Source organism: Piliocolobus tephrosceles, chromosome 1 (assembly GCF_002776525.5).
Source record: "Piliocolobus tephrosceles isolate RC106 chromosome 1, ASM277652v3, whole genome shotgun sequence".
Lineage (NCBI taxonomy): Eukaryota > Metazoa > Chordata > Mammalia > Primates > Cercopithecidae > Piliocolobus > Piliocolobus tephrosceles.
Window position 1 is genome coordinate 103939745 of NC_045434.1, and position 17763 is coordinate 103957507.

At 42.1% G+C, this 17763-nt stretch overlaps 1 protein-coding gene across 4 annotated transcripts in view; it reads left to right on the forward strand.

The window, feature by feature from the left end:
• VTCN1 (V-set domain containing T cell activation inhibitor 1) overlaps positions 1-17763 on the forward strand; it is a 71969-nt gene that overhangs the window by 5971 nt on the left and 48235 nt on the right. The window contains exon 1 of one of the 4 annotated variants that reach the window (XM_023222752.2): positions 1589-1807. The exons of the other annotated variants lie outside the window; for them this stretch is intronic. The gene's annotated coding sequence lies outside the window, so the exon portion shown is untranslated. Of the gene's footprint in view, positions 1-1588; positions 1808-17763 lie in introns of those variants that run through there. 4 annotated transcript variants of the gene reach the window in all.

Here is a 17763-nt window from a genome sequence, read left to right on the forward strand (position 1 = left end):
ACACACACACATACATATATACACACACACACATATATACACACACATACATATATACATACACATATATAAAATATACAAAATATATATTATATATATTTATAATATATATGTTTATATATTATATATTTATATAAACAAATATATATTTTTATAGATATATATATACATTTAAACTCTTTCTTAGCTTAAAAATTCAGGAAGTCAGAACACCTTATTTTATCAATGAGATAATCAGAATAAAGTATGCAGCTTGTCCAAGGGCCATGCATTTAAAGAATGGTAGAACAGGGTTTCTTTTTTTTTTTTTCTCTCTCTTTCTTTTTTTGAAACAGAGTCTCACTCTGTTGCCCAGGCTGAGTGCAGTGGCACAATCTCGGCTCACTGCAACCTCTGCCTCCCAGGTTCAAGTGATTCTCCTGCCTCAGCCTCCCAAGTAGCTAGAACTACAGGCACCCGCCACCACACCTGGCTAATTTTTTGTATTTTTGGTAGAGACGGGGTTTCACCGTATTAGCCAGGATGGTCTCAATCCCCTGACCTCATGATCTGCCCGTCTCGGCCTCCCAAAGTGCTGGAATTACAGGCGTGAGCCACCGCGCCCGGCCAAAACAGGGTTTTTCCAATGATCTTACAATGCCCAGAGACCCTAGCTAAGAACTGTGTTGAGTGGCCGGGCGCGGTGGCTCACGCCTGTAATCCCAGAACTTTGGGAGGCTGAGACGGGCGGATCACGAGGTCAGGGGATCGAGACCATCCTGGCTAACACAGTGAAACCCCGTCTCTACTAAAAAAAATATACAATAAATTAGCCGGGCGTGGTGGCGGGCGCCTGTAGTCCCATCTACTTGGGAGGCTGAGGCAGGAGAATGGCGTGAACCTGGGAGGCGGAGCTTGCAGTGAGCCGAGAGGCGCCGCTGCGCTCCAGCCTGGGGGACAGAGCGAGACTCCCTCTCAAAAAAAAAAAAAAAAAGAACTGTGTTGGACCCTAGCGGACCACATTTTACCCAAGCACCAAGAATCCACAAATCTGAGCTGTGGGTGTATTCCAGCTCTCCACTTCCTAGCTGGGTGACCTCAAGGAAGTTACTTAACCTCTCTGTGTCTTCATTACCTTATCAGTCTTCATTACCTTATCAGTAAATTAATAATAGTAGCACCTAGGTCACAGGGCTGTTATAAAGACTGAGTTAATACAAGTAAAGAGCTCAGAGCACCGTCTTGTAAATAGCACTTTATGTGTTAATTATTCCCTCCAATGTTTTTGCAGAAAACAGAGACTTGGAGGGAGGGAGAGGAATGACAAGTCCAACAATAGCAGCTGGACTTAAGGACATTTTGTGTCTGGAATCTTTTGAGATTTCAATGGATTCAGATATCCTCTTTCTAGTCCTTGTGCTGTGAGGTGTGGGATATCCCCTGCCACCTGAGGTGGTGAACTAGATGAACCCCAAGTCCTTCCCCATCCAAACTCAATGTTCAAAGTATGGTATTCCAACCAGCAGCATCCACATCACCTGGGAACTATTAGAAATGCAAATTTTCATTCCCCCCATCCTGCAAAGAATCAAAAATTCTGGGTCAGGGCCTGGTAATCTGTGGCGTAACAAGACCTCCAGGTGATTGTCTGTATTAGCAGCCTCTCTGTGCTCCCTGATTCCTCCAGAAAAGCACAAAGATTTAATCCAGACAGATATAAATTTCACCTGGGATCATTTATCATTCCACATTCTTCTTTAAGAAATCTGCTACAAAGCCGCAGATGGGTCCTGATGAAAACAAAGGAAAAGCCATAAAGTTTCTACAGGTAAGAAACCCAGGCTACATTTCTCTCTGTGTGCGCTTTTCACAATCCCAAACCATCTGCCTGCAATGCTTCTGATTTCCTATCTCATCACTTCAGATGTGTTCCTGCTGCTGCCAGCACAGTGATCATGGGAGAGAGGGCAGGCAGTTTTTCCTCTTTCTTATTCTGCAATTTAAAATGAAAGATTTCATAGATAAAAACCATGAAAGATTTGAGAGACAGAGAGTGCATCCATAAAATGTAGGAATTGTCTCTTGTAGCTCCCTGCCTTGCCTCCTCATTGTGTTTGCTTGGCACCTCCACCCCCAGAATGGCCATTTCATACCTCTCTTCCCTCTTCAATCCTCTTACAATCCCCATCCCTTCTCCCCATCCCAGCCTCAGATGATTATCTTGCTCTACCCCTCACTGAGAAAAGAGAAACCAGCAGACAGGTACTCCTTCATCTTTTCACATCCAAAACTACCTGCTACACTCACCGGGTGCCCTTTTTCTCTGCCTCCCCTCCTGGTACCAGAGGATTTGCTCAGCTCCTATCAAAGGTCAGCCCCTCTGTGCTCTGGATCCATCTCATCTCCCAGCTCACAAACACCTCCTCCAGCCGACATCATCAATCTCTCCTCTGCACCTCTATTATCCCCATCAGCGTGCAACCCGTGTATCAGGATTTTCTGTCTTTAAAGAAAACCCTGTCTCGCCCCCACAACCTCTCCAGCTACCCACCCCATCTCTCTTTTTTTCCTTTTCAGCACTTGTTGCTAGTGTTGCCTGGAGTGAGCGTTCATCCTGGTTTTGTGGCATTGCAAAAGGAGAGTGAGGTAGAGGTTTCAAGCACAGGTTGGAGCCCGGTTGTCTGGGTCCATCCAACTCTGCAGTGGGCCGAGTCACACTTTCTAACTGTGTGACCTTGAGCAATTTAACTATCCTCTCTGTGCCTGGATTCCTCATCTGTAAAATGGGGATAATATTAGAATCTACATCATAAGATTGTGATAGGAATTAGATGAGCTAAGACATAAAGCGCTTAGCAACATATTCTTATTTCCTTTTCAACTTACTCTAGATGGATTTTGTCCCCACTATACCTAGATACTGTTCCTGTCAATGCCTCTCATCCCCTCCACATGGCTGAGTCTAATGTTTACACCTCTGTTCTTATCTTGTCTTCACTTCAGCATTCAACACAGATGTGCCCACCACCTCCCTGAAGCTCTTTCTTTTGGTTTCCATGACACTACACTCCCCTGATCTGCTGCTCTCCCCCTCACTCCTGACATCGGCTGGTCTCTCAGCCTCCGTTTCTCTATATGCAGTTGCTGGTGGCAGCTTTTCTCCTCTGCTGCCCCCACGACTCAAAGCCACCAAGCTCTGCAGTCAGGTACAAGGACATATCCTTTCATCCGTTTCCTATATTTGATGATTGACCCTACCTTTTACCAAAAGACCTAAGTGTTCAGGAACAGAATATAACAGTATGGGAACAATTATCCTTTAAAGTGGTTGGCAGAAGCTTCATAAAGTCTTATGAGGCATGATAGGGTAAGTCATGTAATAGCAAGTACTGTGTGGGAGGGAATTTCTTTTCGCATCCGGAGGAGCCCCAGGCGTAAGCCCTTAAAGCTTGAGATAAGTTTTCCAGACAGGTCCTGGTGGAAAGCTCTGAGGCAGGAGAGATTTGAACAAGGGAGGCAAGAAGCTGAGATTGATTTCACTTCTGCTCATGCAAGGAAACTGCCTTCTAGCCTCTTCCTTCTTTCTTCCATTTGTTGAAGAGAGATTAAATATTAATGATTTTCTGCAGCCAAGAGAGAAGCAGCCAGATTTGATGGGAAAGTCATGGTGTCATTTTACTGGCCTTAGGCCAGGTGATCTTTGTCTAATGACCTTAATATGGGGTCATGGCAATTTAGCAAAACAAGCCAAGTTTTTAAGCCCCCCCGCCCCCCCAGGGGCCACCTTCACCTTGGGGCCAGCCCTGTGGGTGCTTCCCCATAGAGGGGCTATATATCTCTTGGGTACTTACTCATGTCAGGTCCTTCAGAAGGACAGTTTGCAAGGAATATTAGGGGCAGGCTTGCAAATTGCTGCTGGCTCAGAACCTAGGAACAAGACTGCATTTGTGAGTGGGATGTGTGCAGGGAAAGGGGGAGATCAGGATTCCAGAATTTCCCCTACACGGAGGGATTCCCCCACAGAGCCCTGGGGAGAAAGCCATAATCCTGAGTTACTGTGCCTTTCTGGTCAGCAGCTCTGTGGTGCTGCTGCACTGGGAGTCCCTCCCGCAGGCCAGGCTTTGTCTAAAGGTCTGGACAGAGGAATTCTCTTGGGCAATGACAGTCTCACTCTCCACCAAGAGACTGCTGAGGGGCTTCTGGGACAGTGACGTAAGCAGGCCCAGGAAGACATTTTCCCATGGCCACAGCTTTGTAAGTTGGAGCTAGTTCCCTAAGTTACCCTCAAGAGTGCATTCTATACTGCAGTTGTGCATTTATGATAGGATTATTTTCTACTATTTTCCTTTCCCATTATAAATGTACAGAATTGTCTGGGCAGGGTGGTTTATACCTATAATCCAAACACTTTGGGAGGCCAAGGCAGGAAGATCACTTCAGCCCAGGAATTCGAGACCAGACTAGGCAACATGGAGAAACCTTGTCTCTACCTCCTGCACCCCACCAAACAAAAAACAAACCAAAAAAATTAGCCTGGCATAGTAGTGGGGATTACGCCTATAGTCCCAGCTACTCAGGAGGCTGACATGGGAGGATTCCTTGACCCTGGGAGACGGAGGTTGCAGTGAGCTGAGATCACACCACTGCGCTCCAGCCTGGGTGACAAACTGAGATCCTGCCTCAAAATAAATAAATGTGCAGAACATCTAAACCATTGGAATCCAACAGACGTCTGGGGCCTTGCTGGAAAAGTTAACCATCATTTGTAAATAGTGTTGCTACAGGATCCCGTACAGAACTTCAAATAACCAACTTAAATGCAAACTTTGGAAAAGAGCCATTGGGTGATGGGAACACCTGAAGACTTCTTCGAAGACTCCTTCAGGTATTCCTGAAGAAGATCTATGTAGGCAGGCTTCATCTGGGTAAGGAGGCAGAGAAGCTGTTCAAAGAGTAATGCTTTACCTGTCTCTTAGGTCTTGGAGTCCACCTAGCTCAGTGAGGAGGCCAGAGGAACATAATACTGAAGTCCTGGCTGGAGGTCATCTTCTCCTTGACACTACTCTCCAACCTTGGAAAGAATGGGGAGGGGGTACACTGGGATTTTTCTCAGAATTCTGTTTCCCAGGCTGGGCGGCCGCAGTGAGATCATGGTTCATTGTAGTCTCGACCTCCCAGACTCCAGCAACCTCCCAACTCAGCCTCCCAGGTAGTTGGGATTACAGGTACTCACCACCATGCCCGGCTACTTTATTTATTATGGACGGTGTCTCCCTGTCTTGTCCAGGTTGGTCTCAAAAACTCCTGGGCTCAAGCAATCCTCCCACTTCAGCCTCCCAAAGAACTGGAATTACAGGCATGAGCCACCATGACTGGCCCATAGTTCTATCCTTATAAATGACTCTTTTCTTTTTTGTTTTTGCCGTTTTAAAGTCCAACTGTGAATAGGTTTTACATAGTTATTAATACAATGTGTGTGCTTTTGTGCTCTGCTTTTTCCATGAAAACTTTTCATATTAAAACAAAATTTTAAAGCAATTTTACACTTAAAAGAATCCTTGTGGGCCGGGCACGGTGGCTAAAGCCTGTAACCCCAGGTCTTTGGGAGGCCAAGGTAGGCGGATCACAAGAGATGGAGACCATCCTGGCCAACATGGTGAAACCCCATCTCTACTAAAAATACAAAAATTAGCCAGGCATGGTGGCACATGCCTGTAGTCCCAGCTGCTTGGGAGGCTGAGGCAGGAGAATCACTTGAACCCGGAAGGGAGAGGTTGCAGTGAGCCGAGATCACACCACTGCACTTCAGCCTGGGCAACAGGGCGAGACTCCTTCTCAAAAAAAAAAAAAAAAAGAAAAAGAAACCTTGTGGCTGGGCGCAGTGGCTCACACCTGTAATTCTAGCACTTTGGGAGGCCGAGTTGGGTGGATCGCTTAAGGTCAGGAGTTCAAGACCAGCCTGGACAACGTGGCGAAACCCCGTCTCTACTAAAAATATAAAAATTAGCTGGGCATGGTGGTGGGCGCCTGTAACCCCAGCTACTCAGGAGGCTGAGGCAGGAGAATTACTTGAGCCTGGGAGGCAGAGTTGGCAGTAAGCAGAGATGGTGCAATCGCACTCCAGCCTGGGAGACAGAGTGAGACTCAGTCTCAAAAAAAAAAAAAGAAAAAGAAAAAGAAAAATGGTAATTTCAAAGGATTTGACCTAATATATATTCTTCTAGGACATTCATTGTGCATATTAGCATATTAAAGGCTTTAAAAAAATCCTATAGACTTAAAGAAATCTGTTTAATTGTGATTCACCCAATATTATGAAAATGTAATGCCTTTAAAAATAATACTTGTTGCCGGGCGCGGTGGCTCAAGCCTGTAATCCCAGCACTTTGGGAGGCTGAGACAGGCGGATCACGAGGTCAGGAGATTGAAACCATCCTGGCTAACACGGTGAAACCCCGTCTCTACTAAAAATACAAAAAATTAGCCGGGCGAGGTGGCGGTTGCCTGTGGTCCCAGCTACTTGGGAGGCTGAGGCAGGAGAATGGCGTGAACCCGGGAGGCGGAGGTTGCAGTGAGCTGAGGTCCGGCAACTGCACTCCAGCCTGGGCGACAGAGCAAGACTCCATCTCAAAAAAAATAATAATAATAATAATACTTGTTAATATACATTAGGACACCTTCAAGAAACTAGGCATTGGGGTAATTACAAAACAATAGAAGCCACGACGAGACAAAAGTATGTGAATGTGGGAGCCCAGGAGCAGCATCTGGGGCCTTCTCCCACCTTCCAAACTGGATGCAGATGCTGGCTGAGCAGATGCCCAGGAACCAAAGGACAGGCTGGTATTTTTACTTCCCAGGAATGCCCTCTCATATTTGATATCCGAAGTCATCATATTTTTCAGGCCTTCCCCTTCTACAACAATGCTTTCTTGATTAACCTTGCCCCACATTGGCTTTTTTTGTAACTGACCTACGCTCTTTCCTCTCTCATAAAAGTATAGAGAGGATTCATGAGGTGATAGGAATGGGCCACCCCATAGTTCTCAAATGACAGATATTAAATAAACATGGGTAGTGTTTTGACTGCCGTCTCATTGTTATAATTTTAATTACTTTACCTTTCAGGGTATTATTCTCATCTTAGTTTATAGATGTTCATTTCATTTGCTGACAACTCCCAGGTGGGTGATGCCAATGTGGATGCAGGAGGCGATGCAGCCCTAGGTTACTTATGCCTCTACAGAGACCACAGATGCTGAAGGCACAAGTAACCAGAATTTGAATTAATTTTTCTGCAGCCACTGGAGCCAAATGTCTAAGACAGGGAATGGAAATGTCGGATGGGGGTAGAATAAGAGTACAGTGAAACAATGGCTGGCCAGGACTAAATCCTTAGTACTTCTACTTTTTTTTTCTTTTTTTACTCCACTGTCCCACTATCTGGAATCTTTCCCATGAGAGATCCTTTAACAGGCTTGTCTGTCATTCACATATAACACACAAGCCTTTATTAGGGCTGTCTGTCATTCGCATGTTGTTAGTATAACCAATTCTCTAGAGAGTGAGGAGGCATTTTGACATCACTGTGCCAATCTGATCTGGTTACCTAGCAGTTGTTAGACATGAGTAGAAATAATCGTGATACTTCAAGGAAGTGGAAGATAAGAGTTGAAAGGTAGGGTGGGGGCGTCCCTAGGATAGCACACATTAATGTAATTAAAGCGGTTAACTGTAGCTGGGTAAGGTTGAAGTGACATTAAATGGGGCCCCGACAGTTTTGTGCCCCTGCAGTAGAAAGCAGTGCCCACAGTGTATATACCTACAGGAGAAATTCTTGGACTCTCAGGGGCATTGCTACAAACACCCAGTTACCAGGAGGCATAAGAACAAGCCTTTTGCTTTCTCATAATGTAAATGGAAGTACAGCCCTTGATTTAGACTCACCGAAAAAGCAAACACTGGCAAACCTTGAACAAGCCATGCCGTCTTCCAGATCCTTACCTCTCATTTTGTTACTGGTGGAGGGTGTCCAGGTTCTCAGCATCTTGAACAAAGAATTGGACAAAACACACAAAGCAAGGAAAGAATGAAGCAACAAAAGCAGAGTGTTATTGAAGGTGAAAGTATGCTCCACACAGTGGGAGCAGGCCAAGCATAGGGGCGCATGAGCCCTGTTACAGAATTTTCAGGGGCCTAAATACCCTCTAGAGGTTTCCATTGGTTACTTGGTGTATGCCCTATGTAAATGAAGAGGATGAAGTAAAGTTTCAAAGTCATTTACTCAGTGTACTCCCTAAGTAAATGGAGAGGCTATTTCCTGTTATAGCTGAAGCGTTTCCTTTTGACTTAGTTCTAGGAAGTCAGCATGAATGGGCCATATGCTCCCTGTCCCCAGACCCTATTCTCCTGCCTCAAATTTGTCCTCTATAAAAGTCAAAAAAATCCTAATAATATATCCTGAGTTCTCTGAGAGCAATGAGAAGGGGGAGGAGTGTGACCTTTGCTACTTCTCTTTAGGTACATGATAAATCTGTTTTCTCATATTTCTACATTGATATTTTCTAGTAGACAAATTACTAGGTCAATGAAATGCTTGACTTTTACGGGCTTAGCAAATAAGTACTTATAGTTTCACTAATACTGACCCCAACATATTGTACTTGTCTTAATAAACATGTTGTGTGAAAGTAAATGATGATTTTCCGAGGCAGAAAGTATGTGAACTGCAAGAGAATCTTTTTAATATGGGTAGAGGCTCCTGCTAGCTTCACAATTTTCTACCTTTAAGGCAAATAAAGTTGTAAAGAAGTGAGTTGCAAGATGGTGGCTTTCATTAGCATTCCCCAAAGGTGTCAAACTGTGAAGGAAGTATTCTGTTTATTCGAAAATTCTAGGGGCTCCAGGTGCTGCTCGCTTGGGCTCTCTGGAACTGAGGCTGCTCTCTAATCATTGCCTGGGGTAGCTTGTGAGCCACGTATCAACTTACGAAGAACATGCTTGCTCACTTAAATGAAGAAAAACAAGCTATCTATAATTTATAGCACATATTCACTTGGGTACTAGCTCTTTCTGTGAGAGTTCTTCTGAAAATGCAAACCACTAACCCAGGAAAGTATTTAAGTTACCAGCTTTATGAGAGCATTAAATGGAGAGATGCCTGTTTGCCCAACATCTAAAAGAGCTAGATTGTACTCTTAAAAAAAAAAAGGCAGGGTTTTCTTTTTTAGAACATCTTTTCCTTGTTTGTTTTATAAGAATAATATTGGATTAGTGTGGAAAATTTGGAAAATACAAAAAAGCACAAAGGAAAAAAGTCTCTATCGGTCCTAACCTAGAGATAACCACTATTTATATGTCCTTCCAGTCTGTTTTTTCCTCTCTCTCTCTCTCTCTCTCTGTATATATATATATGTATTTAATACATAGCAAAATACTGTACATATTATTTTGGAAACTACTTTCTACTTATTGGTCTTATAAGTATTTCTCAAATAAATCTTCTGTAATATGATTTTTTAACAAATGCATAGGATTGTCACTAATGATGAACCTTAATTCACTCACTAAGTTCCCTATTATTGGACATTTAATTGCCTTCAATTATATGCCACAAATATTACATTTATTTTATTTTATTATTATCATCAAGACACAGTCTCACTTTGTTGCCTCACCTAGAGTGCAGTGGTACCATCATGGCTCACTGCAGTCTCAACTTCCCAGGATCAAGTGATCCTCCCACTTCAGCCTTCCGAGTAGCTGGGACTACAGGTGCATGTCAACATGCCTGACTAAATTTTTAAAATTTTTGTTGAGGCAAGGCCTTCCTATGTTGCCCAAGCTGGTCTCAAACCCCTGGGCTCAGGCAATCCTCCCTACTCATCCTCCCAAAGGGTTAGGATTACAGGTGTGAGCCACTGCACCCAATCCTGTTACATTAATTTTAATCAACACTATAGAAAACCTTGGAAATACATCCTGTTGGTTCTATAGAATGAATTCTTAGAAATAGAATTACTGGATCAAAGTGGGCTGTGCATATCGTAAGCCTTCTGATATATGTGGCCAAATTTTTCCCCTCTCCCCACACTAAAATTGGTACCAACTTAATGCTCCTACCAACCATTTAGATGCCTTAAAGTATTAATTTTCACTAAAGCCTTTTTCCAGAACCAGCACTAACCCTGCCAACATATTGAAAAAGAAAATGACAAAATTTTCATTTAACATTCCCATCTTCTTCAATATTTGAGATTTTCTTTCTCGTTTCTTAGCCTCCTTTCTCTTTTTTCCCCACAGCTTAATTGAGGTATAATTGACAAAAATTCTATGTATTTAAGGCATACAATGTGATGATTTGATGTACATATACATTGTGAAATGATTACCACAATCAAGTCAGTTAACACATATACCACCTCAGTTATTTGTGTGTGTGTGCAGTGAAAACACTTAAGATCTGCTGTTAGCAAATTTCAAGTGTACAATAAAATATTACTATTATTATTATTATTTTGAGATGGAGTCTTGCTCTCTCTCTCAGGCTGGAGTGCAGTGGCGTGATCTCTGCTCACTGCAACCTCCTCCTCCCGGGTTCAAACAGTTCTCCTGTCTCAGCCTCCCAAGTAGCTGGTACTACAGGCGCCCACCACCATGCCTGGCTAATTTTTGTATTTTTACTAGAGATAGGGTTTCACTATATTAGTCAGACTGGTCTCGAACTCCTGACCTCAGGTGATCCACCCACCTCGGACTCCCAAAGTGCTGGGATTACAGGCATGAGCCACTGTGCCTGGCCTACAAAACAATATTTTTAACTACAGGCCCCATGCTGTATGTTAGATCCTCAGAACTTATTGTTCTTATACATGAAATTTTGTACCCTTTGACTAACACTTCTCCAGTTTCCCTAACCCCCATCCCCTGGCAACCACCATTCATCTCTCTGCTTCAATGAGTATAACTTTTTAAGATTCCATATATAAATGAGATGATATAGCATTTGTCTTTTTGTGTCTGATTTAGTTCACTGAGCATAATGACCTCCAGGTTCATCTATGTTACCACAAATGGCAGGATTTCCTGCCTCTCATATGCTGAATAATATTTCATTGTAAATATGAGACACAATTTCTTTGTCAACTCATTTATTGATGGACACAGGTTGTTTCCCTATGATGGCTCTTATGAATAATGCTGCAATGAACGTGGGGGTGCAGATATACCTTCTAGACATTGATTACATTTCCTTTGGATAGACACCTAGCAGTGAGATTGACGGATCAAATGGTAGTTCCATTTTTAATTTTTTGAAGAACCTTTGTACTGTTTTCCACAATAACTATACCAATTTACATTCCCACCAGTAGTATACAAATGTTCATCTTTCTCTGCATCATCACCAACTTTTTTTTTTTTTTTTTTTTTTTTTTGAGACGGAGTCTTGCTCTGTCACCCAGGCTGGAGTGCAGTGGTGCCATCTTGGCTCACTGCAAGCTCCGCCTTCCGGGTTCACTGCATTCTCCTGCCTCAGCCTCCAGAGTAGCTGGGACTACAGGCGCCCGCCACTGTACCCGACTAATTTTTGTTTTTGTAGTAGAGACGGGGTTTCACCATGTTGGCCAGGACGGTCTCGATCTCCTGACCTTGCCTCACCAACATTTTTATCACTTGTCTTTTTGATAAGGGCTATCCTAACAGGTGTGAGGTGATATCTCACTGTGGTTTTGATTTATAGTTCCCTAATGCTTAGTGATGTTGACCACCTTTTCATTTGCCTGTTGGCTATTTATGTATCTTCTTTGAAAAAGATGTATATTCAAGTCTTTGCCCATTTTCAAAACTTGGGTTATTTGGTTTCTTGCTATTGAGTAATATGAGTTCCTTATATATTTTGACATTAACTCCTTACCAGATATATGGTTTGCAAATATTTTCTTCTATTCTTTAGGTTGCCTATTCATTTTGTTGATTGTTTTCTTTGCAGAAGATTTCTAGTTTGAAGTAGTTCATTTATTTAGTTTTGCTTTTTTGCTTGTGTTTTTGGTGTCAAATCCAAAACGTCATTGCCAAATCCAGCATCAAAGGGAGCTTTTTTCCTGGTAGTTTGAATTTTGAGTCTTATATTTAGTCTTCAATACATTTTGAGTTAATGTTTGTGTGTGGTATAAGATAAAGATCCCATTTCATTCTTTTGCATGTGGATCTCTGGTTTTCCCAATACCATTTATTGCTGCTGCTATTGGATGGAATGTTCTGTCTATGTCTATTAGGTCCATTTGGTCTGTAGAATTATTCAGGCCTACCATTTCTTTATGGAGTTTCTGTCTAAATGATCTCTCCATCATTGAAAGTGGGATATTAAAGTCCCCTACTATTTTGGTTTTGCTGCATTTTCTCCCTTCAGTTCTGTTAATATTTGCTTTATATATTTAGATGCTCCAAGGTTGGATGCATAGATATATTTATAATTGTTATATCCTCTTGATGAATTAACCCCTTTGTCATTATCTTTGTTATTATCTTTGTCTTTCCCAACAAATTTTGACTGAAAGTCTACTTTGTCTGATAAAAGCATAGCCATTGTTCTTCTCTTTTGGTTACCATTTGTGTGGAATCTCTTTCCATTTCTTCACTTTCATTCTGTGTCCTAAGGGTAAAATGAATTTCTGGTAGACAGCATATTGTAGGATCTTTTTAAAAAATCCATTCAATCATTCTGTCTTTTGATTGAAAAATGTAATCCATTTACATTTAAAGTAATTATTGATAGGCAAGTACAACCATCCCTAAGTATCTGTGGGGAATTGGTTCCAGGAACCACCCCCAACCCCAAAATGCCTGATACTAAAATCCACAGATGCTCAAGTTCCTTATATAAAATGGCATAGTACTTGCATATAATTTATGCACATCCCCCATATACTTTAAATCATCTCTAGATTACTTAAAATACCTAATACAATGTACATGCTGTGTAAATAGTTGTTATGCTGTATTGTTATTCTTATTTACATTGTTATTGCTGTGTTATTTTATTGTTTTCTTCCTAACATATTAATATTTGATGCACAGTTGGTTGAATCCACAGACGTAGAACCCATGAATACTAATGGCTAACTGTACTTATTATTATTTCATTTTGTTAATTGTTTTCTGAGTGGTTTGTAGTTTCTTTCCTTCTGTCTTTCTGTCTTCCTTTGTGATTTGATTACTTTTTTGTAGTGTTATTCTTTGATTCATTTCTCTTTATCTTTTGTCTACTAGAATTTTTTTTGAGTTATCCTGACGTTTACATAAAGCACCTTATAACAGTCTATTTTAAGCTAACAACTTAACTTCAATTGCACATGAAACTCTACAGTCTTACCCTCAACACATACATCTTATGGTATTAATGTCACATTTTATATTTTTAAAAGTATATACCCATTAAAAAATGATAGCTATAGTTGCTGGATGTGGTGGCTCACGCCTGTAATCCCAGCACTTTGGGAGGCCGAGGTGGGTGGATCACGAGGTCAGGAGTTCAGGACCAGCCTGGCCAAAATGGTGAAACCTCATCTCTACTAAAAATACAAAACTTAGCTGCGCCTGCTGGAAGACACCTGTAATCCCAGCTACTTGGGAGGCTGAGGCAGAGAATTGCTTGAACTTGAGGAACAGAGGTTGCAGTGAGCCAAAATCGTGCCACTGCACTCCAGCCTGGGCAACAGAGTGAGACGCCATTGCAAAAATAAATAAATAAATAAATAAATAAATAAATAAATAAATAAATAAATAATACCTATAGTTATATTTAATACTGTTGTCTTTTAACTTTTATACCACAGTATAATGTGATTCCTGTACCACAGTTACAGAATTTGAGTATTCTCAATTTGACTGTATATTTACTTTTTCCAGTGAATTTTATACTTTTATATGCTTTCATATTGTTACTTGGCATCCTTTAATTTCAACTTGAGAAACCTTCTTTAGCATTTCTAATAAGGCAGGTCTAGTAGTAATGGAATCCTTTGGCTTTTGTTTATCTGCGAATATCTTCATCTGTTCTTCATTTCTGAAGGACAGTTTTGTTAGGTTTAGTATTTTGGGTTGACAGTTGTTTTCTTCCAGCATTTTGAATATATCATCCCATTTCTTCCTGGCCTGTAATGCTTCTGCTGAAAAATCCACCAGTAGCTTCATAAAGTTTCCCTTATATGTGACAAGCCTCTTTTTTTCTTGCTGCTTTCAAAATTCTGTCTTTGTCTTTGAGTTTGGATTTTATTTTGTTATAATGTATCTTGGAATATTCCTTGGGGACCCTGCTTAAAATCTTTTGAGCTCTTTAAATTTGGATGTCTCTCTATATATATATCCTAAGATTTAGGACATTTTCAACTACTATAATCCACCCCCCTCACCCAGAACAGCATCTTGCTTGGTTGCCCAGGCTGGAGTACAGGAGTGTAGTGGCATGATCATAGTTCACTACAGCCTCAAACTCCTAGTCTCAAGAGATCCTTCCACCTTAGCCTCTCATGTAGCTAGGACTACAGGTGTTTGTCCCCATGCCCAGCTTATTTTTTATTTTATTTTATTTATTTATTTATTGAGATGGAGTTTTACTCTTGTGGCCCAACCAAAGTAAAGTGCAATGGCGCGATCTCAGCTCACCGCACCCTCTGCCACCTGGGTTCAAGCAATTCTCCTGCCTCAGCCTCCCGAGTAGCTGGGATTACAGGCATGGTCTGCCACGCCCGGCTAATTTTATAATTTTAGTAGAGACAGGGTTTCTCCATGCTGGTCAGGCGAGTCTCAAACTCCCGACCTCAAGTGATCTGCCCGCCTTGGCCTCGCAGCATCCAGACTGTTTTTTATTTTTTATAGAAATGTAGTCTGGCTGGCTATGTTGCCCAGGCTGGTCTCAAACTCCTGGCTGCAGGCAATCCTCCCACCTTGGCATCCCAAAGTGCTGAGATTACAGACAGGAGCCACCACTCCTGGCCTATTACATCTTTAAATAGTATGTTTTCCTCTTTCTCTCTTGCTTCTCCTTCTAAGACTCCCATAATGGACATATTTGATCACTTGATAGTGGCCCAAAGGTCTTATGTGCTTTCTTTACTATTTTTCATTGTTTTTCTTTTTGTTCCTCTAAATGACTGATTGCAAATGACCTGTCTTTAAGTTCGTTGATTTTTTTTCTTGCGTGATCAAGTCTGCTGTTGAAGCTCTCTCTCTATCAAATGTTCTGTCACTACATTCTTCAGCTCCAAGATTTCTGTTCAGTTCTTCTTTATGGTTTTTGTTACTTTATTAAACTCTTCCTTTTTATGTATTGTTTTTCTGATTTTTGTTTAATTGTCTGTGTTCTTTTGCATCTCATTGAGCTTAAGATTATTATTTTAAATTTTTGTCAGACAATTAATAGATTTTCATATTTTGGGTTGGTTGCTGAAATTTTACTAGTTTCTTTGATGGTGTCACGTTTGCCTGATTCTTCTTAATCTGCATAGACTTGCATTAGTGTTTATGTATTGTAAGGACCAAACATCTGTTTTAGACTTTATAGATTGGTTGTGGCAGGTAAGGACATTTGCCTGTCAGTTCCCTGGTCTGATGGTATTGCCTCCAGGATTGTAGTTAAGCAGGGTTGGAATCGGGTTACCTAACTGCTCCTGGGTCTGCAGCGGGGTCCACTATTGGTGGGCCCATTACCAATGGCTTGGGCAGGTGTGGATCCTGTCTGGAGCAGTCCTAGATTTTGGTCAGTAGGGCTGATACTGAGACAAAGGTCTGCCTTAGGGTCTGCGGGTCTGTGGACAGTCGTCTTGTTATCAGGTGTGTGTATTGCTATTGCTCCTGCCAAGTCTCTGGGAGAATCCCTGCTGAGTTAGTAAGCAGGCAGCATTGGCTCTGGTCTGTGGCTAAGAGGGGCTGAAACCAAGTCACAGAGTTCCTTCAGGATCTACAGTTGAGACCAACGTTTTCAGGCCTACCTCTGCAGACATGGATGGGCATGGCTCCTGCCAGGTTCTTGGGTGGTTAGGACTGCCGAGGCCATAGCCTGAGAAGTGCTAAAGGTAGGTCATAGGGCTGCTTCAGAATCCTCAGCTGGACTGAGATTGGCAGGTCTGTCTCCATGGGTACAGACAGTTACAAGTCCTGAGTGAACAGGACTGCTTCACAGGCACAGTGGAGAGGGACTAGCACTGGGTCATAGGCTGATTTGCAGTCCATAGATGGGAACAAGATCAATGGGCCTGTTACCTGAGGCACTTGTGTGTGGTGTGTGACTCCTCCTGGGCTCCTTGGCTGATGTTGCTGGTGGCAGGACCAAGACCAAATGGGGTTGTAGCTGAATCCACAGAGGATGAAGCTGTTTCTGGATCTTGTGGTAGGTGAATCTGCCACCAAGGCATGAGCCTACCTCCTTGGTCTTGGGCTTCACTGGGGTTTTGCAACCTCCTACTTGGATTCCAAAGCTCCCACAAAGGTACCTGGATCCACCAGTGGTTGCCAAATTAACAAGGCTATAGGGGAATATGAGTGGGGATCTCCTATCCCACCATTTTACTGATGTCCCTCTTCTTAGCTGCCTTCCTTTTAATTTACCACCCAATTCTACTCCCAGTAAGGTAACTGATACAATCATTTACCCAGCTAGCAATAATTAATGAGGGAAACATCGTACTAAACATTTTAATCAGGAACAAAAACAAAGAAATAACTTCCTTGTTCTAAAGTTTCACTTTATTATCAGGCTAAAGATGAGAGTTATTTTGAGGTGAAGAAAGTCCACCTCTGCAGCGCTTCAGAGCAAGTAAAGCAGGTCATCTGTTCGTGTTGTTCCTGATGCTGACTTTTGCCAAGTCTCCCTTTCATAGAACAACAAGGAAAAACAATTAAGTACTCACAGAATTTTCTTTTCCTACCCAACTTCTCATGAAAATCTTGGCACTTTTTGCTAAATCTCCACATTCCCCAACTCACAATTATGAGTTCAATGGAGTAAATCATGCAGAGAAGACTGAAACGGAAATGAGAGAGAGGACAGAGGATGGTGACCTGCACGTGCAAAACAAGAAAATAGGCAGCAGGGTGGGCACAGAGGGAGAAGAGACGAGGAAGTGAACTTCAGAGAGAGTTTTGAGGAAATTCTAGGAAGGGAAAAGTTTGGGGGAACTAATAAGAAGGGTGGAAGTTGGTAAAGAGGATCTTTTCAAGAGGAAGTTTTGCTGTGCATTATCCATGTAATGCATTTGATATTTTTCTAAATATTCGTTAGTTTCACCTAAACTTTTCTGCTTGGCTGATATTTTGTTTACTGTGACACTGCCAAAACCTAGACCACAGACATCAGGACTTTATACGGATTATAATAACATTGTATCTCTGGAGTTAGAAAATTATTTTTTACTTACATATAATAATTAGCAGATTCCTTTTTCTTTTTTTTTTTGAGATGGAGTGTCGCTCTGTCACCCAGGCTGGAGTGCAGTGGCATGATCTCGGCTCACTGCAAGCTCTGCCTCCTGGGTTCACACCATTCTCCTGTGTCAGCTTCCCAAGTAGCTGGGACTACAGGCGCCCACCACCACGCCTGGCCAATTTTTTTTTGTATTTTTTAGTAGAGATGGGGTTTCACCATGTTAGCCAGGATGGTCTTGATCCCCTGCCCTTATGATCCTCCCACCTCGGCCTCCCAAAGTGCCAGGATTACAGGTGTGAGCCACTGTGCCCGGCCAATTAGCAGAGTTTTAAATATGTATTTGTATTTAGTTAATTGTAATT